We start from the raw sequence: 26,845 nt of genomic DNA on the forward strand, positions 1-26,845 counted from the left end.
TTCTGACATGTGGGATATCCTCGGAAAAAGGCATGCAATCTGGAGATGGAATGATGCGTTCATGGAACAGCAGATTTGGTCAGAATGTAGAGCATGTGAAGAAGCTGACTAAAATAAAAAGAGGTGAGCTGTGGAGCTAAGTTGTGGATGGTGTAGTCAATAAAGTGAGGTCACTAAAGTTGTCACTAAAGTTGGGAGTGCTCTCTTAATCATTGCTAATAAGGAGGGGTAGAAAGTGATTGAGGTGATACAAGAGGAATGAAAGGAATGGCTGAGTTTAGGGAAAGAGGGGTCAAGGTGGTAAATTGGATGGCAAGGAAATAGGTGGGGTATTCAGGAGGGACAGCTTAAACAGACTAGACACTCAGGCTAGAGACAGAGGACATTGGGAAAATAGACTGATCCCTTCTAGGCAAGAAAGGTATCTCTATAGACACAAGGAGTTGGGCCAGTCAGGAATGGTTTAAATCTGCCTTGAGGGCTTTTCTTGTCAGTTTCTCAAGTCCCTCCAGGGAGGAGTTGAAGGGCTCCTCCCTGTCAGTGAAACTGATGGGTTCAGGAGGAAGACTCAGGCAAGGACTTCCTCCCAAGAGATGCCTCCAGTTCCCTCAGAAATAAAAGAGAATAATTTCTTCCCTCTTCAACCCTTGCCTAATCTTCAACACAATGATTCACCAGAAGGTTTGATTAGGTAACAGGGGTGGGGGGGTGGTTATTAATATTCAGGGTTGATCAGAAAGGAGAGAGGGGTTTAGGGTTTCTGACAGCCGCTAGGGAGAAACTCAAGATGGGGGGAGGGTCACAGGAATGGGTTAGACTGAGAGAGAGACTGCTCTCCCAGCCAGGAAAGATTTGTCTGCTTTTAAAGTAGAGTATATACTAAATCAATAAAATAAGAGATAGTTTGATTAAAGGATATCCTACTTGCCTATAGGGAAACTAAACCCACAAAGTCTAATCACTAAAACCCAAAAGCCACCCTTCCTCCCAGAGCCCACAGGGAAAACACAGGAAAGGTAACAGGGGTTTAATATGGAGAAGGTCAGGGAGAGGTCCAGAGAAATTAGCTGGATTCAAATTGTCCAGAGACAAAGCACAGGCCAAAAGCAAAGCCGAAACCCAAAGGCAGAGCTTCAGTTGGACCTTCCACTCTTTTCGAGCCTCAGATTGCAACTGAACTTCTGTCAGCATTCTAAGGCTTCTAACTGCCAGAAGTTTTCAGTTAACTTTTGCAAGGACAAAAGTTTCTGGTGCATCTTTGCATTACAAGGGGTTTACATGACAAAATGAGGAATCTTTATTTTATCTCAAAGGCAATGAGAAACCACTGAAAACTGTTTTTTTATTTTAATTTTCATTTTATCCTCATTTTCAGTTTCACATTCTTGACCCCTTCCATCACGCATTGGAATGGCAAGAATTATAGATTTAGAGATAGAAAGAACCTCAGAATTCACTTAGTTTAACTGCCTTCAGTTTATAAATGAAGAAACTAAAGTCCAAGAATGTTTAATAATTTGCCCAAGGATATATATAGATAGTAATCAGGGGTAAGATTTGACCCTAAGTACTCTAACTACAGAGTTAGTACTTCTGCTATGCCACACTGAGAAGGTTAGGCTTCATTCCTTTCCGGACTTAAATATGTACCTTTTTTTAAAAGTAGTGCCCTTTTTGGATTTGTATGAATTTAATTGTGGAAAGGAGCTAAAATATGGTGAGTCTTGAGAGAATCACTAAGAAAGCGGTCCCTCTGAGAAAAGTGCTTGGGAAAATTGAAAAATAGTTTTGAGATGGCCTAAGAGAAAGCATCCCTCAGTGAAAAAAATGTATGTTTACTGAAGGCAAAAGTGGCTATGGTACTCAGCCACTTCCCAGCTGTGTGACCCTGGGCAAATCACTTGACTCCCATTGCCCACCCTTACCAATCTTCCACCTATGAGACAATACACCAAAGTACAAGGGTTTAAAAAAAAAAGAATTGGAAAAACTGACCAATAAAATTTCTAAAGACATATCAAAAAAAAAAGTGGCTATGGTATCTGATTTCACAGCAGTCAATTTGCATATGGCTATTATGAAGACTGAGATAAATAACTAGGAGACCTTCAAATTTGAAATTTTTGGTGATGATGGAACAAATTTGTGGATATGTGATTTTTTAAAATTTCTCTTCTCAAGTTAAGAGATGTTCCACTTCACACAAAGAAGCTCTTTTTGGAACAGGAGAAACAGAGACAAAAGAAGACAGAGAGTAATCAGAAAGAAAGGAGAGTGAAACAAAATTAAGCAAAGCAGAGGATTAAGAACTGAGACTGCCTAGCCCAGATAAGTAGGTTGTTCATATAAAAGTAACCATGGTGAGAGTTTCAAGATAAACTCAGGGCCTGCATTGCTCCCCTGAAGAGAGGACTGGGGGAAGATAGGCTTTGCCTGTCTTTGAATGACAGGCTTTGCATCTGTTGCTAAACTGATTAGAGGAAAAGCTTTAATGCTGGGATATTATTAAAGGAATAGTTTTGCTGATTGGAAGAGCAATTTGCAGGGAAAAGAGTCCTCTGCTGCTTTACAAAGCTCACCAGAGAAAGGAGAGGCTTGTCTACCTTGTTCTTTGAGATTTGAGAGAAGGAAAATCTTTTGGGCCTTTGGTTGCTTTGCTGTTTCCTGCCACCTATATAGCCTAAGAGGAGAAATTCCTCAAAGCCCAGCCTAAGAGGTCAACCTAAATAGCTCTATAGATCCCATGATTAGGGGAACTGCTTTTGGTGGGGGGGAAGGGAAAGTATGACATTTTCTACGAATTGAAATAATGAGTTTAATTGGGGAAGATTGTGGAGAATGATTCTTCCTAGTTGGTGTCTTATAGTGTCTAAACTGCTCCCTAAGAATATTAGAGACATTAAAATGTGCCTGTAGTAAAGAGTTATATATTGCCCTATGAATGTGTGGGTTCACCAACTCATATCCCTCTCTTCTAAGTTTCTATAATGTAATGGCCACTTTTCCACAAGGACTTTTCCACAATCTGTGCATTAGCAAGAGAATAGTCTTAGGTTTATGGGTAAACACTTATATTATAGTTATTCTTGCCTTACATTTTGTTATTTAGTAAATGTTTTAAAATTCAAAGTTAATGATATAGTTTTAGCTGAGTTGTTCAAATGGGAAGCAAACTGGTAGGTATGCAGGCTGCAAGTTATAAATACATGTCTCACATGTACCAGCATTGCCATTACAACCTTAGAGTTAACTGCAACATTTTGACTACCCTCTCAGGATGCCCCAACTTGCCAATATGAGTACAGATTAAGTGAAGGGGACAACCCCAACTCAGAGAAACCAGAGATAGAGAAGAGCAGGACTCTGGTTCCACACCACCTATGCTACACTATGATCCAATAGAATATAGATGACAGGAAATGAACAATAACCCAGTAATGGAATTTGAGGAGTCAGCAGTGTACAGCAAAGGTGACAGAATAAAGGCAGGGAATCACCTGAGCTCTTCCAAATTCCCCTCCAAACAACTTTAAAATAATGCTTAAAAATGTATTCTGGAGTGACAGAACCAACAAAAGGAAAGTGTGAAATAAATTCCCTTTAAAAATTGTCCTATTGACAGAAAAGGTCTATCTCATTGGGGTAACAGTGAAGTGCTGTCCATGGGAGGCTACACCCTAGCAATCAAGTAGCTTAGGGGCAACTGAATTATTGGCAGCAGTAACTTCCAGAGCTCTCTGCCCAAACGTGGTAAAGGGGTCAGACAACTGGTCAGAAGAAGATAAGAGTGAACCATTGGCTGGCACTGGGTACAAAACTCTATGGTCCCTGGTTGTAGTTCCAGGTTGAGGAGGGACTCTGGCAGGAAAAGGGTCCCTCATTACAGTTCCAGGGTGGGAAAGAGTACTTTTGGTCATTTATAGACCAGAGCACAGGTAAGGAGAAGAATGACCACACCTCTCCATAGATCATATTACCATGGAAGAACTGAAAACTTACAGATTTCTAGAATTAGCTATGGAAAGAGCTGCATGAAAATTGAAGCTTGGAGCAATCTCCCTCCACCTTGGGATGAGAGTCCAACTTTAATATAAAATTAAATGCCAAGAGATAGACTAAAAAATAAGCAAACAAGAACCTGACCATAGAAATTTGCTATGATGACAAAGAAGCACAAACCATAAAGAAGACAATGAAATAAAAGCATTTATATTCAAAACCTCAAAGAAAAATGTAAATTTGTCTCAGGACCAATAATAACTCCAGAAAGTGCTCAAAAAGTTTTTCTTTTTAAAACATTAAATAAGAGGGGGCAGCTGGGTAGCTCAGTGGATTGAGAGCCAGGTCTAGAGACGGGAGGTCCTAGGTTCAAATCCAGCCTCAGACACTTCCCAGCTGTGTGATCCTGGGCAAGTCACTTGACCCCCATTGCCTACCCTTACCACTCTTCCACCTATAAGTCAATACACAGAAGTTAAGGGTTTAAAAAATTAAAAAAAATTAAATAAGAGAAAAAATTGGGGAAATTAATGAGAACAATGCAAGAAAAGCATGAAAACAACTGTCAGTGGTTTGGTAAAGGAGACCCACAATAAAAAGTACTAAAGAAATAACAACAACAACAAAAACCAGAATAGGCCAAATGGTAAGAAATGGTCAAAAACAAACTAAAGATAACCCTTTAAAAAGCAGAATTGGCCATATGAAGAAAACATACAAAAATTCACTAAAGAATACCTTACAACGTAGAATTGGTCAAATGGAAAAGAAAATACAAAAGCTCACTGAAGAAAATAATTCCATAAAAATTAGAATTGGGCAAGTGGAAATTAATGACTCCATGTGATAGCAAGAAATGAGTAAAATTAAAATAATGAAAAAAAAAGGTTGACTTTGGTTTGGGGAGAGACAATAGAGCACAATAGCTTGATGAGGCAGGACTAACTAAATGAAAATTTTTGTTTTTAAGAACAGGGTTGTTCAATGGATTGATAGCCAGGCCTAGAGATAGGAAGATGTCCTGGGTACAAATCTTGCCTCAGACACTTCCTAGCTTCATAACCTTGTGCAAATTACTTAACCCAATTGCCTATCCCTTACTGCTTTTCTGTCCTGGAACTAATACACAGCATTAATTCTAAGATGGAAGGGTAAGGGTTTTAAAAAAAAGAACAGAATTAAGGAAGAATTTTTTCACAAAACACAGAAATGAACATTTTCATTTACAGATGGAAAAAAAATGAATGGAATTCATCCCAAAGCTGCAGAGGAAATAAGAATACTAACCAAAAAGTACCTCCTATCCAGGGATCTATATTGGCAGTCTCTGACAGTGATGCTTCATCTAGGCATCTGAGTATCGATTCTGGCTGATCCTGGCTTCTCAGGTTTCTGTAGCTCCCAGTACAGGTTATGTGGCTACTCCTTTTGCCAGAGGAAATATTTCTCTGTCATGGATTCTGTCCTAACAGTAGATACCCTATCTTGGCAGGAAACTCAGTTTTCTTTCCACATAATACAAACAGTATCAAGTTGAGGGAAAGAAAGAAAAAGGCCAATTTGGGGTTTTTCTCCCTTATGTTATACCTCCCACTAACACATAGCCTCAAAATTAGTCCAGGAATTAGAAACACACTTTTCTCTTCTTATGTTTGAGGTGGGCTTTGTTATCAACTTAGTCAAAATGTATGGATATAGTGATTCCAAAAACAGCTGTCTATTGGAAAGATGAAATTATATTTATTTCATTTATATCATTTATTGTAAAAACAAGTCATCTCATAAATTTTTAGGTAGTATGTGTAACTAGGATATTAGAAAGTTTAGTCCCAGTTGTTAATCAACTGTGAAAAGATAAGGAAGAAGTTTACTTAAGAATTCTTATCAACCCTAAAATGTTAAGTACACAGTTTGACTGAATATTGATTACTGATAAAGATAACTATCATATAGAGTCCATATTTGTTTTTATGTCAAATACAGGCTGAATACTATCTCTAAGCCTCTTCTAAAGTCATTGATAATATAACCAAAAAGTCTCTTCCTAGAGTTTTGCCTGAAAGTATTAGTCAGGATCCATAAAATGCATGGACTTGGTATTAGAATTTAGCAACTATTAGCAAAAGTGCTTTGAACACTTGGTTTTGCTAAGCAATGATCAGTATTAACTTTCAAAAACCAACAACCGTGGACATCCAAAAGATGTCTCTGCAACAGTCTGGGCATGGAGAGACCTCCAGCTCTAATTTCTACAGTTAATGATGGGTCTTCAGCTCAGAATGATGGCTCATATTTTCTTTATTTCTCATGCTTTTTACTTTAATTGCTTGGTCATTGTGTCTCCCATCTAAATGGTCATTTCCTTTATGTCCAGAAGCTTGAGAAAAGACATCAATTTTCTCCTAAATTTCTGTATGTTTCTTTGGTGGCAAACAGTTGAGTTGTTCAAATTGCCTAGGGTTTCCTCCTAGAATAGAGATAATGAGAAGGGGGATGTTTACACTTTGAGAGAAGAATGATGGTGAAGAAAATTAAGTGGCACCCTATATGAAAGCTTCTTCTCTTGATGGAAGGAATGACAGAGTGGGACAGGAGCAACATCCCCATTTCTTGAATGAGTAAGAATAGTTTGCCTAGTTCTATTCCCCAGCTACCTCAAATTCAAAGTTAAGACTTGAAAAAGGCAATTTTCCAGCTAAAGGAGCAATAAATTGAACAATAAGGAGAAATAGGGGATTTAGTGTTTGTATCCCAAACATATAATCCATAGACTTGCAAAGAGCAAGCTAAATCTGGGATTTCTCAGGGTTACCTAAATGTGTGATACGGTAATGAACCAATTTTAAGGCTCTAGTCCCTAACTCTATTAAGGATGTTAAATCAAAGCCTATAAAAACAATGTTAACAATGTTGGACAAAATATGATTATTAACTTTTGCCAAGTAGAGCTATTAATAACTAACATATATCAGCAAATTCCTAGTTTTCCATCTTAAAATAATAGTAATAACAATAATAACACTTTTGTTTCCAGTGTCTTAATATGATCCTATTTCTGCTCAGAAGATTGAATTCAGAACATTGTTCTTTCCAATAAAAGATTCAGAAAATTACTCTTGGTAATAAGGGAGGAGGGAGGAGGAAGGCAGAGGGAGTAGGGCTTATATTTGGAGGCAAAAGCCTGACTCTATGCTATGTTCAGGCCAGAGGCATGCTCCATTACCTAATTTGACCTGAAGCTTGGCTTGCTCTGCTGAACACAGGGAGAGCCTGGTGGTTATAAGCAATGATAGTTCCTGGACTACTTGTGAATAATTGCTATGAGATGTATGTGACCTTGAACATAGTCACTGGCCCTTTTCTAGACTCAGCTTTGTCCACTATAAAAGAGGGATATTGGGTTAGAAGGTCTCTAAAGTTACTTCTAGTTCTGACAATCTATGCTCTATATCCCAAATCCCCTTTCAAGAGCTCTGAAAATCTGTTATAGGATTTTATTGCCTTTTCTAGTTCTTATAGTCTGTGATTCTATAAGTCAGAGACAATTCTATGAAACACAACTTTAATTTTGGCCACTGAGATTCAAATGTATAAACAACATACATAATATTAATAACAAATATTTTATATAATGACCTAGCTTTATGGAAAGAGCCCTGTATTGGGAAATAAGAAGCCTGTATGCTTCTACTTCTGTATCTCTGTGGCCTCTTTCCTCATTGGTAGAGTGGGGGTTTGGATAACTGTTATGATTTTCTAGCTTCATATTCTAAACTTCTAAGGGGATATATTCTCAGAAGCTATGTTCTAGAAGTCTTTATTCCCTTTATTCTATCATTCTAAGGGTCTAGGACTCTATGTCCTAAGATGTAGTGATTCTAAAGTTCTATCATTCTTTATCTATGATTACGTTCTTGGGGCAGCGAGATGGCTCTCTTAATAGAGCACCAGGCTTGGAATCAGGAGTACCTGGGTTCAGATCTGGCCTCAGACACTTTCCAGCTCTGTGACCCTAGCCTGGTCACTTAACCTCATTTGTCTAGCCCTTGTCCTTCTGTCTTGGAGTTGTTACTAAGAGAGGAAGTAAGGGTTAAATAAAAAAAATGAAGATTATGTTGTTGTCTCTTCTAATTCTGATTCAGCTCAATAAATATTAAGTAAGTACCAACATTGTACCAACTTATGATAGATGCTAGAATATAAAGACAACAGTAGAGGTGGCATGATATATGGTATAACTAGGTTCCCATCCTAGGTCTAGCTGTGTGACATTGGTCAATGAAAATTTTCAAATGAAAAATGGGCCATAGCACACTCCCTACCTTACCACTTCATAAAGATACAAGTGCTATAAAGATGTGAGCTCTACTATGGTTCTTCTTCTTCTATGTAAAAAGATAAAGGCTCCCTCCTATACATATGATGCTTTAAGGATACCATTTTACTTGATAATCACAAGAGAAGTTAAAGGATTTACCCATCGTCACATAGCTGGTTAGTGAAAGATTCAAACCCAGAGCTCTTTTCACCCCATGTTCTCTTTCTATTTCACTGAGAAGCTTCTTCTAAACTCATATATATTTGCATGTTAGAATTCAATTGAGGCCAGTTATAAAATACCCAAACAGACGAACTTACTGACTTTCTAGGTAGGAGAATAGTAGTGAATTGTCTTTCTTGCCAGAATCACTATGCTCACCTCTGTTAATGAGGTGGCACTGGAAAGGTGTCTCTCACTGACGGGGTTGGAAGCAGCCAGGCAGGCTGAACTCCCAAATAGATGACACATTTCTGGGTGGCAATCCAAAGCTCCTGCCTGCCATCTAAGTGCCCAAAAGGACTGAGCAAACTGTTCGGATGAAGAGGAGAAACCAGCCGTGACCTGGGAAAACAGAAGCATTTTGTCACGGAGAAAATATGTTGTTTATAGTTCTCGGGACACCGTTTTGGTGCCCATGTAAGACAAACAGACTGGGGATAAAGTTGCTCCAAGGGAGCCGTCTCCAGAGCATTAGGGAAGGTATGACATTGTGGTTAGAAGTTGGCGCAAGGGAGAAATTACAGCAGGATTGACTTCTTGTGCTGGGAATTGGAAAATTTGTAGCAGTGTGGCATAGCAGAGGGGGTTGAGGGGGGCCCCGACTTCTAAATAAAATTTTCTTATTTTTCTAAAATCTGGAAACAACATCTTCGGGAATAACAAGTAGAGACAGAACATGATTGTGGCCTCAATATTTTCCTTCCATTTTGTCAGCCTACAGACGGTTTTCATTTAGAAAGGGCTTTGTAAAAATGATAAAAATGTAACAGTTTTCTAAATGAAGTCTGAAACTGCTCTATTTAATAATCTGGTGTATTGTATTCATTTTTTTTAAGAAGGAAGGTCTAATGAAAAGCAATCCCAGTCTTGGGCAGCTTGTCAAAAAGGAACTCATATTCACAGCAGTGGCAGCAGCAGCACCACCAATCCCAGTGCTGGTCTGGTTTTATAGGCAATTGCTTAACTTAAGTTTGCTTGCCTAGATAAACCCTCAGGGCAGAAGGTAGGGGGAATACCAATTATACCAGGATTGGGTTTGCTATGACATATTTAATTAAAGTGGGCTTTGTGAATGAATTTCTTAATGAGAATATGAGTGGAAATGGGAAGTTGTAATTTTAAGACTAATAAATATCTGTTCTTTATCTTGCCATCTCCTTCCCCTTATTAAATAACACTCAGAAAAACCAGAGAAGGAAACAGTATAACAGAGAAGAAAGAGAGCTTGTACACAGGAATACACACACACACACACACACACACACACACACACATATCCAAGTCAATAAATATTTAAGTTCTAATTTTGTACAAATCATTGATTATAATTATACAATATAAGGGCTAGAATAGACCCTGAAATCATAGATTGTTAGAACTGAAAGAGAACTTTGAGTCTAGAATGTAGAATTTCAAAGCTGGAAAGATCTTTGGTCTAGAACAAAAGAAATGGAGAGAACCTTTGAATCAAAAGCCTTAGGATAAGAGCTAGAACAGAATATCTGAAAAGAGAAGTGATCTTATGATGATATGCTACAGAATATTGGACCTTGTGATATTCTTTTTTATTTTTTTAAATCCTTGTACTTCGGTGTATTGTCTCATAGGTGGAAGAGTGGTAAGGGTGGGCAATGGGGGTCAAGTGACTTGCCCAGGGTCACACAGCTGGGAAGTGGCTGAGGCCGGGTTTGAACCTAGGACCTCCTGTCTCTAGGCCTGACTCTCACTCCACTGAGCTACCCAGCTGCCCCCCTCCTCGTGATATTCTTAAAACAGTAGACCAGGGGGCAGCTGGGTAGCTCAGTGGATTGAGAGCCAGGCCTAGAGATGAGAGGTCCTAGGTTCAAATCCGGCCTCAGCCACTTCCCAGTTGTGTGACCGTGGGCAAGTCACTTGACCCCCATTGCCTACCCTTACCACTCTTCCACCTATAAGTCAATACACAGAAGTTGAGGGTTTAAAATAAAAAAAAAAAAACAGTAGACTATCAAATGTTTGATTTGGAAGGGACCTTAGAAAGTGGCTATAAAATGTCAGATTTTAAGGGTCTTTAGATTCACAAAGCAAATATTTCATAGCTGTAAGCTACCTTAAATCATAGATTTCGGAGTTGGAACAAATGTTAGAAATGATCCAAATTTTATGTTTTATGAAGGGGTAAACTAAGGCCCAGCAAAAGAATGTGATTTCATGTGTAGTGACAGTACTGATATTCAAATTTTAATCTCTTGATTCCCATCCTGACACCCTTTCCGCAACACTGGACTCTGGTTTCTTCAAGAGCATTGACTGTCCTATACCATATGAAGGGATTCCTAAACAACCTTTAAAAGTTCTGCCTCAACACAGGTATGATTTAGGGAAAAGACTGATGGTCTCCTTGCCTCTGGTCAGAAACAAGGCCCTTGGGAAATATTTCTCTCTGCACAGAGGAACAATCCTGGGCTACTCTCTGGAGTGCTCCTGGCAAAATTCTACTAATGATCCAGCCAAACCCTGTCTCTGGCAAGTTAGAATAAAGAAACTTGGGTAAATAGTGGCCTAAGTGCACACAGAAACTCTTTTGGAAAGAACAAGCCCAAGTGGGCGTCATCTTGAAACCTGTAAGGCCCTTGATCATCTCAGTCCAGTCCCTTCCCCCACTCGCAACAACATTTCCATGTGTTTGATTCATGGTCAGTTCTTTTCTTTAAAAAAAAAAAAGCAGTTTTATTAAATATCGCTTAACTGCAAAGTAAAACCAGCTCAAAGGATGTGACTCAATCTCCAAATGAAGTCAACATTGCCTATTTCACAGAAGGATACCCTGGGTAAGGAGAATTGGTCATTTTGATCAAACTATAGTCACAGTGGGTCATCACCATAATATAGTCAGCAGACAAAGACCTGGGAATACTCAGTCATTAGGCCATCATTTAAGGTTCTCAGGAAAAGAATATAGAATATGAGAGTTGGATAGGGCCTTTGAGTCATAGGCATAATATGTCACAACTATAAGGGAACTGAGAGGTCATCTCGTCCCATTTTATAGATAAATTAAATGACACATGGAGAGTGACACAGAATTATAGCATTTAAAGTATAAACCTCACTTGTAAGATAAATAACACAAGATTATTTTCTTGATTCTGTAGATGAATATATTGGGGTATCATAAAATTGCCAAGGTAGAAGAAGCCTTAAAATAAAATATATCAGAGATGGAAAGGACTCTATAATGATAAAATATCAAATATTAGGGCAGGAAGGTGGCCTTAAAATCCTAGAACAATGGATTATTGACTAAAAATATTAAACATAGAATGCCAGATCTAAAGGAACTTTAGAAACCATCTATTCCGTCTCTGGGTAGCTGAGGGCACAGTGATTAGAGTATCAAGCCTGAAGTCAGGAAGACATGAGCTCAAATGTGGCTTTAGATATTTACTAGCTATATGACCCTGGACAAGTCACTTGACCCTGTTTGCTTCAGTTCCTCATCTTTAAAGAACTAGAGAAGGAAATGACAAATCATCTAATATCTTTGCCAAGAAAACTCCAAATGGAGTCACAAAGAATCAGACAAGACTGCAATGATTCAAAATCCACACAATTCATTTCTATTTTAAAGACATGGAAAATGAGGTCTACAGAAGGGGAATCATGTCAAGTCAAGAAGTGTTCTTGAGCACCAAGTACATGCCAAGCATTGGGCTAGTATTGCCCAAGTTCTCACAGTGTGCTAACAAACAGAGTAAAGAAAAGACTCCAGATCTACTGACTCCTCTCTTCAGGATTCTTTCCAAAATACTCTGATGCTTTAGTTTATGAGGTCAATTAAATTCTATTGGAATAGTTCACAATATGAAAACATTATAACTACATTAAAATAGTAGCATTATTAGGATATCTGAAAACTTTTCACCTAGTAGATATTACTGTTGTCTATGACAACAGGAGCCTCAGTCCAGAGTTTGAGTAGTTGTACAGATGAATACAATATGGTCCTCACCCTCTGGGAGGTCAGTCTAATGCTGATTGAAGGAAACGAACTTGTACACATATAACCAGTTCCCAAGAGAGAATATGAAAATATTCAGATATTGAAAGGCTCACTTTTAGTTCAAGGGAAAAAGGAGAAGAAACTTCTGTATTATTTGTAGATTAAGCCAGATGTCTTCTCTGGACCCATAAAGGTTTCACCTAGATTTAAGGGACAAGAAACAGACTCTTTACATGTCATTTTAACAAAGAAGGAATTGATCTGGAGGGGGAAAAATCAATACTTTCAAATAATTCAATGGTGCCTTTTAAACTAGCTTCCTTGCTACTCCTGTATTCCATCTCCCTAAATATCAGTGCTCTCTCTGATTTCTCCCTAAGGTTGGATAGACCACCAGAGTCCCAAGGCTTAGAGATGCAATGTTATTAAAACATCGTTAAAACAATAACTAATATCAGTTTACTATCCCCTATTACACATCAGTTACTTTCCTCCTGCTAATAAATTGGCTGTTTCAAGAGTTAATGAAACTAATGAAAAATAAAAGAAAATAAAAAAGAAAATGTGAACAGCTCTCAAAAACATGTAGTTCCCCAGAAGCCAGATCAATTTGCCAACATGATTTGATTTTTCAACCACCCAAGATAAAACTCATGGGGCCAGTCCTAAAAGGCTATGACAAAATGAGAAAGATGACATAAACTGAAACAAATAGGACTCAAGCTTTGTCAAATAAAGCCAACACTTCAATCATAAGGCTCGATATTTAAGAAAGATCTTGTTAAAACCACAATCCAATAAATTGTCTAGCATTGAGCTCCAGAGTTGAGCTGTTTTAGCACAGCAAAGGCACTTGGCAAATTGTTACTGAAGAAATAATAATTCACATTTCAACAGAGCTTTAAAGTGCTCTCTTTGCAACACTCCTTAGAAATGAGTAGTGTAGATATTATTATTTCCATGCTGTAGATGAGAAAACAGATATAGAGAGACAGAGTGTGACTTGTTTGTCAGGGGTTTCATAGGACAGAGATAAATTTGGATTTTGATCCTAACTCATCCATATCTCTGTTCATCCCACAAACTAATAAATGTATGTCTATATGATAATATCGTTTTATGTTAATAATATTTATTCATTAATAAAACACTTGGTCAAAATTTTAAATTGTCAAATGGTGAAACTAATTAGCTGGGGATAGTACAGCATAGGAAAAAGAATCCTAAGCATGGAATCAGGGAATCTTGGGTACAAATCTTGGTTCTAACACCTTTGTGAGTATAAGATAGTCCTTCACTTTCCTCATCTGTAAAATGGAGATAATAATGTTGCCCTCCCTTACAAAACTGTTTTGGAAAAAAATGGTTTTGTAAACCTTAAACTTTAAACAAAAAGACAGCTAGTGTCAGGAATGATATGATTTGGGGGTAATAATCAATACTGGGTAGAGACTTCAGGGGTTTATTAATAACTCCCTGGAATATTAACAAAGTATTTAATATTATAATTACAAGATGGAAACTGACTATCATTCTGAAGCCATATACTAAACTAAAAAGAGTATTTCTCAAAGGGACATTTGGAACAAAAGTTTCTTAAGGTTACAGTGAGAAAATGGGAAAAAGAGCTGATCTTAGACTCTGAACACATAGATTCAATTTCTGGCCTTGTCACTGGTTAGCTATGAGACTTTGAGCAAAACCCCTTGACTCACTGGGCCTTGGTTTGTTCAACTATAAAACAAGAATGAGAAGATTGACTCTCTCACAGGGTCCACAGAATCTTTGGAATTAGAAGAGATCTAACATGTCTCTGAGCACTAGTTGAGCAAGAATGACTCTACAATATCCTGGCAAGTGGGCTTAGAGAATTTGGTGGGTGAAGATCTTCAATAAAGAGACTCTTTTTTTAAATTTAGGATATTTTCCATGGTTACATGATTCATGATTTTTCTCACCCCCTCTTCCCTTCCACCTCCCAGATCTGACAAGCAATTCCATTGGGTTATACATGTATCATTGTGCAAAATCTATTTCCATGTTACTCATATTTGCAGTAGAGTGATCTTTTAACATAAAAACCCTAATTATAATCTCATCAAACTACATGATCAATCATATGTTTTTCTCCTTCATTTCTGCTCCCACCATTCTTTCTCTGGATGTGGATAGCATTCTTTCTCATAAATTCCTCTGAATTATCCTGGGCCATTGTATTGCTGATAGTAGAAAAGTCTATTACATTCAATTGTGCCACAGTATCTATCTCTGTGTACAAAATTCTCCTGATTCTGCTCCTTTCTCTTTGAATCAATTCCTGGTGGTCTTTCCAGTTCACAAAAATCCTCCAGTTCATTATTCCTTTTGCTACAATAGAATTCCATCACCATTGGATACCACAATTTGTTCAGCCATTCCCCAATCGTGGAAACCCCCTCATTTTCCAATTTTTTTTTTTGCCGCCACAAAGAGCACAGCTATAAATATTTTTGTACAAGTATTTTTCCCTATTATCTCTTTGGAATACAAACCCAGCAGTGGTATGGCTGAATCAAAGGGCAAGTATTCTTTTAAAGTACTTTGCACAAAATTACAAATTGCTCTCCAAAATGGCTAGACCAATTCACAACTCCACCAGCAGTGTATTAGTGTCCCAATTTTGCCACATCCCATCCAACATTTATCACTTTCCTTTTCTGCCATATTGGTCAATCTGTTGGACATAAGGTGGTACCTTAGAGTTGTTTTTATTTTCATTTCTCTAATCAGGAGTAATTTAGAAAACTTTTTTCATGTGCTTATTGATAGTTTTGATTTCATCATGTGAAAATTGTCTATTCATGTCCCTTAACCATTTGTTGATTGAGGAATAGCTTGGTTATTTGTAAATCTGACTTAGTCCCTTATATATTTGGGAAATTAACCCTTTTTCAGAGAGTTTTCTCATAAAAATGTTTTCCCCAGTTTGTTGCTTTCTTTCTAATTTTCATTGCATTGTTTTTGTTTGTACAACGTTTTTTTAATTTGATATAATCAAAGTCATTCATTTTACATTTTGTAATGTTCTTTATCTCTTGCTTGGTCTTAAATTCCTTCCTTTCCCACAGATGTGACAGGTATTTTATTCTATGTTCACCTAAGTTATTTACAATTTCACTTTTTATATTTAAGTCATTTATCCATTTGGATTTTATCTTGGTATAGGGTGTAAGATGTTGATCTAAACCTAATTTTTCCCATACTGTTTTCCAGTTTTCCAAGCAGTTTTTGTCAAATAGTGAATTCTTGTCAAAGGGATTCTTCTTGCCTCCTGAGATGGCTTATTCCACCTTGGGAACTATGAAGAAATATTTTTACCTGTCTCATAAGGTTGCTACAGAAAACAAATGAAATACAGTTCATAAATTGCTATAAGGCTATATAGATAAACTATTAATTTTGTTATCTGATCCCCAGAGACTGGAACATTTTTCCATACAATAGTTAATCTACATTTCCCACCCAAATTATGTGATTTCTAGTTGAAAGTGATCTATCAAGGTGGATGTTTCCTCCAATGATACAAAATGCAGATTAACACATCCATACCTGCCCATCCTGTGTCAATGTTTTTCTAATAAATTCACTACCTTGTACGTACATCCTAACTTCTCTTGACATTGCAAAGATGCTACCAGAGCAAACAGACTCCCCATTAGTTATACTTTCATTTGAATTCCTTCCATAACCCTCTAGGACATGGCCAAGTGCCTCAGTGACATAGGCATCTGGAAAAAAATCCCATTTTCTCTCCTCATCTCATCCCTAGTGGTTATTCTTGTCCACTTTTGCAACTACGTTGAAGAATATAATATTGGCCTCCAAAGTGTCATCTGCTGAATCAACAAGCCCCCAAAAAAGATGATATTGCAACTTCAAATCCATACCTACCTGTCTGTGGCACTGGGACAATTGGTTGCTAGTCCTGTTTTTGGCAATTAAATTTCTCAATCTCTTTTAGACTGTTCTATATCTCTGAAAACTTTTTGGCAATTTGCAGTAAGATGCTTGGAAAGCTGAACTGCATTGATAAAATATAATAATGCTCAGAACAGAAATTGTTTAATGAGAGTTAAAAAGTGAATGAACTAGTGGAGAAATGTCTAGTACCATCATAAACATAGAAAGTCATAAAAATATCTTTTCTACATATAAATTTATAGCATAACTTAAACAATAACTCTAAAGGTATGAGGCACATAGATATTTCTATTAAGAGAATGCAAGGAAATTACTTTTCTAAGACGAAGTATGGCCTACCTTAGCATGAGCCCACCCAAAAAACCCAATCCCTATGAAAGAAAGGGAGAGAGAGAGAGAGAGAGAGAGAGAGAGAGAGAGAGAGAGAGAGAGAGAACCCCACTAATCACTTCTCTGAGTACTGGGTAAAGAGAAAAGCACTTCTATGCACTGATGCTTAGAAATGAGGCAAAGTCACAATGATCTCTTGTTGTTCCTTTAATCTTATAGAAGGACCATGAAGACACTGTCATCTAAGATCTTGCTAACCAGGAAGAAGAGAGAAGAACCATGAGGAGAGAAGAGTTCTATTTATTCCTGTGCATAAACAGGCAGGAAAGAGCAAGAGGTCAGAGCTCTTGGAAGATGTGTGTGTGTGTGTATGTGTGTGTGTGTGTGTGTGTGTGTGTGTGTGTGTATGTGTGTGTTTATTTTATTTTAATTATAGTTTCCTTTTCCAAATTCTAGGTAGATACAATTTTTAATAATAATTTTTTGACATTTTCTGATAAATCATATCTCCTTCCCTTTCTCTCTACCTGCCTTTCCAATATGTCAGGTAATATGATATAGGTTATATATGTGCTATCATGCAATAGATATTTTTGTATTCATCATGTTGTGAAAGAAGATACAGGTCACTTATACAAGAAAAGAACTCATGAAAGAAATAAAGTGAAAAATTGTATGCTTCAATCTGCATTCAGACTTCATCAGCTTCTGCTATTACAGTGGATAGCCAATTTCATCATGAGTCTCTTGGACCTGTCTTGAATTGTTGCAATTGTTGATAATAGTTAAGTTATTCACAGTTGATCATCATACAATATTACTGTAACTGTGTACAATGTTCTCCTGGTTCTGCTCACTTCATTTTGCATTGCTTCAGGTGATGTCGTTCCAGTGCTTTGTTGTTGTTGTTGATGATGTTGTTTTATAATGGTACAGTTTGTTACTTCTTAGGGCAACACAGTATTCCATTACAATTATATACCATTGCTTGTGCAGCTATTCTCTAATTGGTGGACATCTCAGTCTCCAAATCTTTTCCACCACAAAAAGAGCTATTATAAATATCTTTGAAGAAGAAGATCTTTTCCCCCTATCTTTGATCTCGTTGGGACACAGGCGAAGCAGTAGTAGTATTCCTGGGTGAAAGAGTATTCACAGTTTGATAACCCTTAGGAATAGAAGACTACTAGGTATCTTCATGTTACCCTTTAGTGTTAGCTTTTTCCTCTTGAGTAATGGATGAAATATCATATCTTTTGCATCCCAAGTTCTGCCAGATATGAAGGTGGAATACTTTTTTATCCTTATTTGTATCAGGTTAGAATTAAGGGGATCTTCCTTGCCCTATTAATAACAGAAAACTGTCTCCTCAAAAGGGATTAGTTATTGTGCTTACTTGAACTGGGTCAGCTCAAAGGAGTTGAAGCTGGTTTGGGAAGAGATGTTTTAGGAAAGCTATGAGGAGAAAGAAGCAGCAGACATGTAGGAGAAGCTGGATCCTCAAAATGTCCCTGATTTTCAGAATACCTACCCAGAGACTATTAGAATAGTTTTTCTTGGGTGGCATTTGTTTCTCTCTAGGTTTCTAGTTTCTCACTGTTTTGAGCTGGGACATCATTCGAGAGTTGCAGAGTCAATTCATTCTTGTATATTTTCTATTTCTCCAATTTCTGTTTGTGATATATCTGGATAAGTGGGTTTATTCACTATTTGATATTTGCAATGATAATCTTTTGTAGAACTAGTATTATATGGGAAGAAGTTAAGGCAATGAGTTAAAGATAATAAAACTGCTCCCTTAAGAGTAACCACAGAAGCAGATTTCCTTCTGAACCCCTAAACATCATATTACTAGACCAAAGATGTTTGAGTGGGATCTATAGATATAATTCTAGCCAAATAGCCCAATAAGAGGAAAGAACACACAGCTCCATGGAACTACTTGTACTTTCTTGCTCCTTTTCCCTGCAGCTAGCCTTTGGTTTTCCTCCTTTACGCAGAGGTGTGCCAGGTCTTAGATCATATCTTTCTGTGAAACTCACAAGTCTCATCTATATATTTAAATAACCTATATGACAGCCCTATCTTAAATAGACATATAAAATCTTATGTATTTATGTAAATGGATAGATAAACCTATCTATATATCTTACATATTCATAAGACAAGAGAGATTTAAAAAGTACCAGGAGTTTTCTGTGATCCTTTAAGGTAGGTGGAGAAAATAGTGTATTCCCATTTTAGGATGGGAAAACCCAATTAAAGTAAAATGATTTTCTACCTAGGATAAAACTAGGAAATACCAGAACCTGAACTAAGATCTTTAGACTTCAAACCCACTGCTCTTACTTCCAGTTTCCTTTATGTTAAACCAGTCTCCCTTATAATAGCATATATACCAGTCCTTTATATTAAACCTAGCAGAATTTATGAATTCAGAAATATTCCTGATTAGCAATGTCTTTACCTTTAGAAAAGGGAAATTGTGTTCTTTCTAAATTGTCAATCTTGAGAAAAAGGTGCACTTTATCCATACCTATTTTACACATTAGTTGGGGGCTTGAGAAAATGTATTGTAATCAGTTTAGTTAAATTAAGTCATATTTAAAGGAATCATCTTCTAAAGTGAATAATTTTCTCCCAAATGATCTATTGGGTAAATATGGCTTTTCTTTGGTAAGTATGAGTTTTCTTTTTTTCTTTTCTTTTTTTTTTTAAACCCTTGTACTTCGGTGTATTGTCTCATAGGTGGAAGATTGGTAAGGGTGGGCAATGGGGGTCAAGTGACTTGCCCAGGGTCATACAGCTGGGAAGTGGCTGAGGCCGGGTTTGAACCTAGGACCTCCTGTCTCTAGGCCTGACTCTCGCTCCACTGATATGAGTTTTCTTAATGAAGGGCCCTTGTGATATCAAATATGGTTATTTTGCTATCTTGGCCATAGTATGTATATTAGTTTATAAACAAATATATATAATAAATATATACATGTGTGTATAAGAATAAAGCCTGGTTCTGTCATTTCATTTGAATAGTGAACAAATAAATGACTAAAATCCTTCTATCAACATAGGCTGGCACCTTCCCTGCAACTTATAGTATTGCTTCAGGAGCTTAGCTAGGGAGATAGGTGGTGACTTGGCAGCTAAGTAATGCAGTCAATAGAATTCTGGACATGCAATAAGAAAGATCTGAATTCAAATCCAGACACATAATAATTGTGTGATCTTGAGCAAATCACTTAGCCTTTGTTTGCTTCAGTTTCCTCATTTGTAAAATGAGGATAATCATCAACTACTTCTCCAGATTGTATGAAGAATCATATGGGATAAACTTGGATTTTTTTTTGGTATGTTTTTTTAATGGCTCTGAGAAGTTAAGTGACTTTGTGATTTAACAAAGAAAAGAGACAGCATATATCAAAGGCAGACCTTGAACCCATATCTTCCTGATTCCAACTCTTGCTTTTCATCTACTATTCCCTAGCTCAAATATCTATGCATATGTAAATGTATGCTAGTTTTCTAGCTTATTTATACATGTACACATATCTGTTTATTTTATCTTTTACCTCCATCTCAGCGAAGGATTGGGGAAACAACACAGCTTATTATAAAAGAAACATAAGCAGATTGTTAGGAAGTTTTTTTAAGATGTCACTGAAATAATGAATGGTTATTACAACCTAAGCCCACAAGACCTCACCCAGTGCATGTGGTTACATAAATGTCTTTTACCTAAATAGCATTAGACTGTTATTATTACTACTGCCATGCACTCAGCTCCTGGCTCTGATTCTAAAGCTTTCAAAGCTGTATTCGTTAAAATAAAATTCCTCAAGGGTTCAGAGAAGTGGTAATCATCTCATCTGCTTGTTAGATAATGTGATGGAGTGGAAAAAACATTGGTCTGACAGGCAGGAGACGCGAGTTCTAGTACCCACTCTACCACTGACTCATTAGAGGACTCTAGGAAATGTGCTTATTTTCTTTATCCATGAAGTCAAGAGGATTTGATAAACTCGAGTGCTAAGATTCCTTACAGTTCAAACATTCTATGGGTTGGGATTTTAAGACCACTTCCGATTTGTGACTGATGGGTTTGAGTACAGTTCCAACCCTAATGGCATAACCAGATTATCAAGGCATCATACTATAATCAAAAGATCAGTGCATTTAGAATCAGCAGCCCTTGCCCATTCTCAATAGTTGTTCAAACTTGGCAACTCATTTTACTGTTTGAAACCTCAATTAGCTCAGTGATTGAGAGAGATAAAGAGACAGAGACAGAGATAGAGAGTGAGAAAATGAGAGAATAATACCTGCTATCTCAGAAGAAACAGATTTCTCTCCAGATTGCTTTCCAGATTTTCTTCACAATTGTTCAAATCTCTAAACTGAAGCCTCACTCTATCCCTGGAATTCATACATTGGAAGTATCATCTCCACTTGAAGTTTCTCCCTCTGATTGAATAGTCCCTCTCAGAATCTAAACTGTTATAAAGAATGGGTGCCCTAGGGCAATATATGGATACTGGTGAGGATGGGGCTGGCTCTTTGTATTCTCCCTAGGTATTGGTGATGGGGGAACACCAACCTCAATCACCCTTACTGCATATTATAATTTCCCTTCTAGATAACAGTTGCCCAGGAAGGACCCCAAATGGTCAGGTGAATGGATAACCCTTTGAGGTCCCACCTGGGGTTGGTTCAATTATTAATATTGGGCTCTAATTAGCCTTGGATCATGTTGTTCATCTGACTGCATTTGCTTCCTCCCCAAGGGTCGTGATATAATGACCACTCAGGAAGGTACTTATTAAAGACTTTATCTATGATCTTAATTAGAGAAAGAATAATCAGGATATGGGTTGGGGATTGGAGACCCTGTCAATCTAATATCTATAATCTATAATCACTCAGGCTGGAGGTTATTGATTCAGTAAAGCTGGAGCATTGTTCTTCACAACCTTTCTGGTTCAAGCTTGGCCACCACCAAACCAGAGAAAGTAGCCTGCTCTGTTGATGCAGGTGTCTTTGTGATTTCCTCTCAGCTTTCTTATTATCAGTTTGGTGATGTGTTTTCCTCCACAGCCTTCAGGAAGTATTCAAACCTTAAACCACCCTCTTCTTCTCAGACCTCCCTTCCTCCCTTTCACCCAGGGACTGAGAGACCTAAAGAGCTAGGATGATTCAGATACTTAAAGATCTAGGGGATTCAGAGAGAACTAATGACCAACAGTCAAAGACCCAAAGATCAATGATCAAAGACCCCTCCAAGATGGCTGTTAGAGGCATTTATACTCTCAGGCCAACCGACTTTTGCCCCGGCTCACAACATCTGGGAACATTCCAATGTCTCCAACTGTCTCCCCTGTCAATCAAGGTGAGACCAACAATTCTCAGGGTTTGAATATAACACCACTTAAAAGAAAGATGGAGGGAGGCTAAGCAGATAGAGAGCTAGACCTAGAGATGGGAGGTTTTAGATTTAAATCTGGCTTCAGAAACTTCTTTAGATGTGTGACCCTGGGCAACTCACTTAACTCCCATTGCCTAGCCCTTACCACTCTTCTGCCTTAGAGTCAATATATAGTATTGATTCTAAGACAGAAGGTAAAGGTTAGAAAGAAAGAAAGAAAGAAAGAAAGAAAGAAAGAAAGAAAGAAAGAAAAAGAACAGTGCCCAGACCTGCAGTGCTTTATTTCTCTCTAGGCTACAAGTGGACTTCCTCTATCTTGACAGGTACCTTTGTTCCCTCCCCTTTTAAAGCTCCCTTTACTGTGTCATCTTCCCCCATTATAATATTTGCTCCCAGTGAGCGGGGACTTGTATTTGTTATTCCCAGATTTCACCCATTTGTTGTTCTGGCCAGTTGGCTCTTCTTGACCCTATTTGGGGTTTTCTTAGCAAAGTTTGTCGTGTGGTTTGCCATTTCCTTTTCTACCTAATTTTACGGATAAGGAAACAAAGGCAAATAACAGTTAAGTGATTTGAATGCTTAATAAATGCCTGTTGACTAAATGACAGTGTTGCTAAAAAATAATAGGGGAGGATTTAGAGAAGAAAGCACTTTAGAGATCATCTAGATTATTGCATTGTTTTAATCATGTTTGACTCTTTGTGATCCCATTTGGGGTTTTCCTGGCAAAGATGCTGGAGTAATTTGCCATTTCCTTCTCCAACTTATTTTACAGATGAGGAAAATGAGGCAAACAAGGTTAAGTGATTGCCCTGAGTATGTGAGGCCAGAGCTACATTCAGGTCTTCTTGAGTCCAGGCCCAGAGCTCTATCCACTTGGTCATTTAGTTACCCAGAGAGATCATATAGCACTGTATTTTACAGATGAAGCAGCTTATATGATCCAAAGAAAGGATCACAAGAGTATCTTTGACAAAAATACCCTCTTCAAAATACCAAAGTATCATCCAGGCTCTGCTGAGAGTCCTCTAGTGAGGGAGAATCCATCAAATTTTCTCAAAACGGCTCATTCCTCTTGTGGATACCTCCATTAGATAACTTATGCTTCCTTTTACTTTTATCAAAATCTCCTGCTCTGCAACTTCCACAATGTTCCTAATTCTACTTTTAGGAAACAGGCATCAGAAGTTTAATCCCTCATCTTTATAATGACCCTCCAAAAACCTATAGATTGCTAATCTGTGGCTCTGCAATTGCTTCAGATTTCATTTGGAACTGGTGAAAAGAACTCTTCAAGGACTGCTAAGTGCTCTTTTATGATCACTGAATTTATTTTGTGTTTCAGCTATAAGTGATTTTAGTTCTGTTCAAATCAGTCCAACAATTATTCTCCTTGAAAGAGAAAACAGAAATAAAATAATAATATAGGGAACTAGGTAGGTAGATGGTGCTGTGCTTGGAGGTCTAGACTTGGAATGAGGAAGACTTTAGTGAAAATCTGGCTTCAGGCACCTGTTGTATGGCATTGGCAGGTCATGTGACTATTCTCTGCCTCAGTCTCCTCATCTGTAAAATGTAAATAATAGCATCTATGTCTTAGGACTGTTGTTGGGATCAAATGAGATAACAATGTAAAGAGCTTTACAAATATTAAAACAGTATAGAAATGCTAGCTATTATAATAATTTACATTTTTATAATGATTTAAGTTTTGCAAAGCACTTTCTTCACAATAATATAAGCAGTAAGGAGTACAGGAATTATTTTATGAATTTTACAGATGGTGAAATTTTAAGAGGTTTAAGATGCTAACCATAACCATATATCTAATAAGTACTTCGGGCAGGAAATGAGTCCAGTTTCCTAATTCCAGGCACAGTGATCTATACATATCATACTTCCTCTCAGTGAAGTCAAATAGTTCTTTTTTATTTCTATAACAATTGCCTCATGCACTATCAGTTTTCCCATCCCCTTGTTTGACCCTTATTTTTTCCCCAATAGTGATAAATTACAAAATCCCAAATTCACCCTGTTTGTTTTCCTTGGCATTCCTTGTCAACTGCAGCTCATCTGGAGTTTTTGCACTCCAAACATTTGGACTAGGCCTTGAAGGATAGGCAGAAGAGCAGTAAAAGAGAATGTGGGGGGAACTGTGAGAAAAGGCTTGAAGGTGGGAAATCTCAGGGTATGTTCAGAGCACAATACTTTAAGGAATAAGAGATATGGTTGGCAAGGTCAGTTGAAGACCAAACCTACAAAAAGCCTGGGGGAAGGAAGGGTGTCAGGGTAAAGAGTTAGCAGAGATTTCTGGAGAAGGACTGGCCACAGTGATTGGCTCTTGGAGAGATGTGTTCCTGGGCTCTCAGTTACTCAGGATCCCAAGATTCAAAAAACTTCCCAGCAAAGGTGCCAGCATTCTTGCTTCAGAAGGTTTCACAGATATTTAGCAGAGGATGTTTGTCCAACCCAAGACTGTCTGATCAACTTGTTTATCTGTTTTGTTTTTCATTTGAAAAGCTCTTGGCTTATACCTACCATTAACTGGGGAAATAGACCTTCCTTCTCATTGTCTCCTGCTAACGGTTTTCATTACACATAATGAGCACATCTTAGACCCGGACAAGGAAATTACAAATGCCAGGCATTCTCATAAATGCTACTTAGGCGACATCAGGCATGCACCACCACTGCCACATTCTTAAAGACATTATCATAAAAGCACAAAAGCAGAGAATTAATCACAGGTTGTCAGGTAATTGCCAGATTCCTCAGGGGGTGGCCCTGATTTTTCTTTGGGGGAGGTGAGGTGTTCACTGATGAGCTTGCAGTCACATAAGAAAATATGGTCACAAATTATCATTAACCCATTCTCTCATGGGATTCAGCTCATAGAGTTATGGGATTTAGAGACCAGAAAAACGCTAAGGAATCACCTAGGCCTGTTCCATTCTTTTACAAAATAGAAAACTGAAACCTAAAGAAAGTGACTGACTTGCCTAAAGTTTCATATATCTTAAGTGGCAGAGACAGGGTTCAAGCTTATATTCTCTGATTCTAAATTGGTTTCTCTTTCTACTTTGCCATATTGCTTTCTTCAATTCATTTCAATCCACATATAGTGTTGTGGTTGTGGTGGTTCAGTTGTTTCAGTCATATCTGACTTTTGTAACTCCATTTTGGATTTTCTTGGCAAAGAGATGGCAGTGATTTGCTATTTCCTTCTCCAGTTCATTTTACAGATGAGGAAACTGAGGCAGAGTCCCAGTGTCCCACAGCTAGTAAAGTGTCTGAAACCAAATTTGAATTTAGGAAGATTAATCTTTCTGATTCTAGGCCTGGCTTTATAATCACTGCATGAATTCAGCTACATGTTTCAAGTGCCCATTATGTAGGTCTAGAGTAGATGTTCAGGATAAAAAAGTGGAATAACCAAGGCAATCCAAGTCAAAGATCTTGCAATATAATAAGAAAGAAAAAAAAGTATGTAAATAAGATGGTACAAAAAAGAAACCCAAAGTGCTCTAGGAAATTTTGTGGAGGGAGAGACTACCCAAGACTCTATACCTGAGGAAAAAAATTATTTTTCTCTTTAAGACTCAGCTAGAACTTCCCCATATCTCTTAAGCTATTCCATTAAAACAGGATTCTAACTTAGTCTTAGAGTGAAAAACAAATTCAAGTATAGAATCTTGAGTTATAGGAGGGCAAGAATTATTATTATCTACATTTTATCAGTGGGTAAACTGAGGGCCAAATAGATCAGATGACTAATAGCAGGCCACACAATGAGACAGTAGCAAAACCTGAACTTTAGTCTCCTGAATCCGTATTCAGGACACTTCCCACTTCGGAGCCTCTTGATTCCTAATTGGTAACTATAGAAATCCCACAGCCTATGACCCTGTCCTTCAGCACTCTGTTCTGACTCTGTACTGGGGCTAAGAGCAGGCTTTGGAGAAGGAACTGAAAAACTCTGTATCACTCAGACCTAAAATACTTAAGAGAGCCTTGAAATATACAGAGGTTCATATGAGTCAGCAAGAAGTCAAATGTGACTGGACAAGGAGCCAAGGGGAAGATAGTGTCAGATTTGTTCTGACATCTATCTTTACAAACATAGACAAGAGGGAGATAGCACTCTGTATCTGGGATATGAGGAGAGGGCGCCAGTCAATAGCAATCTGATGCTCCAAAGGACCTGAACAATAACTGAAAGCAGATCTTCCAGGGAAGGTGTGTCAGAGTCGGAATCAAATATGGAAGCCCAGGTAATTAAGGTCAGGATGAAACTGGACCTAAGAATGCCACCTAGGAATGTGGCAAGTAATAGAGTATGTCCCTGACATAAAGTCCCAAATCAAGAATTGAAATTAGATATTTGACTATATGGAAAAAGACAGTAAACAAAATGAAGAAATATTATTGGTTAAGAGGAGATTTTTATGTCTTTATTTTTAAATTCAATTTAATTTTCAATTGTCCCTCTCTCTTCCCATTCCTCCATCAAGCCCCACTCACTGAGAAAGCAAGAAAAACAAAACATATTTATGTATACATATGCTGCCATGCAAAATAAATTCCCATTTTCAGTGTCAAAACTGGAAATAAAGAA

The sequence above is a fragment of the Gracilinanus agilis genome, chromosome 2 (genome assembly GCF_016433145.1).
Source record: "Gracilinanus agilis isolate LMUSP501 chromosome 2, AgileGrace, whole genome shotgun sequence".
Taxonomy (NCBI): Eukaryota; Metazoa; Chordata; class Mammalia; order Didelphimorphia; family Didelphidae; genus Gracilinanus; species Gracilinanus agilis.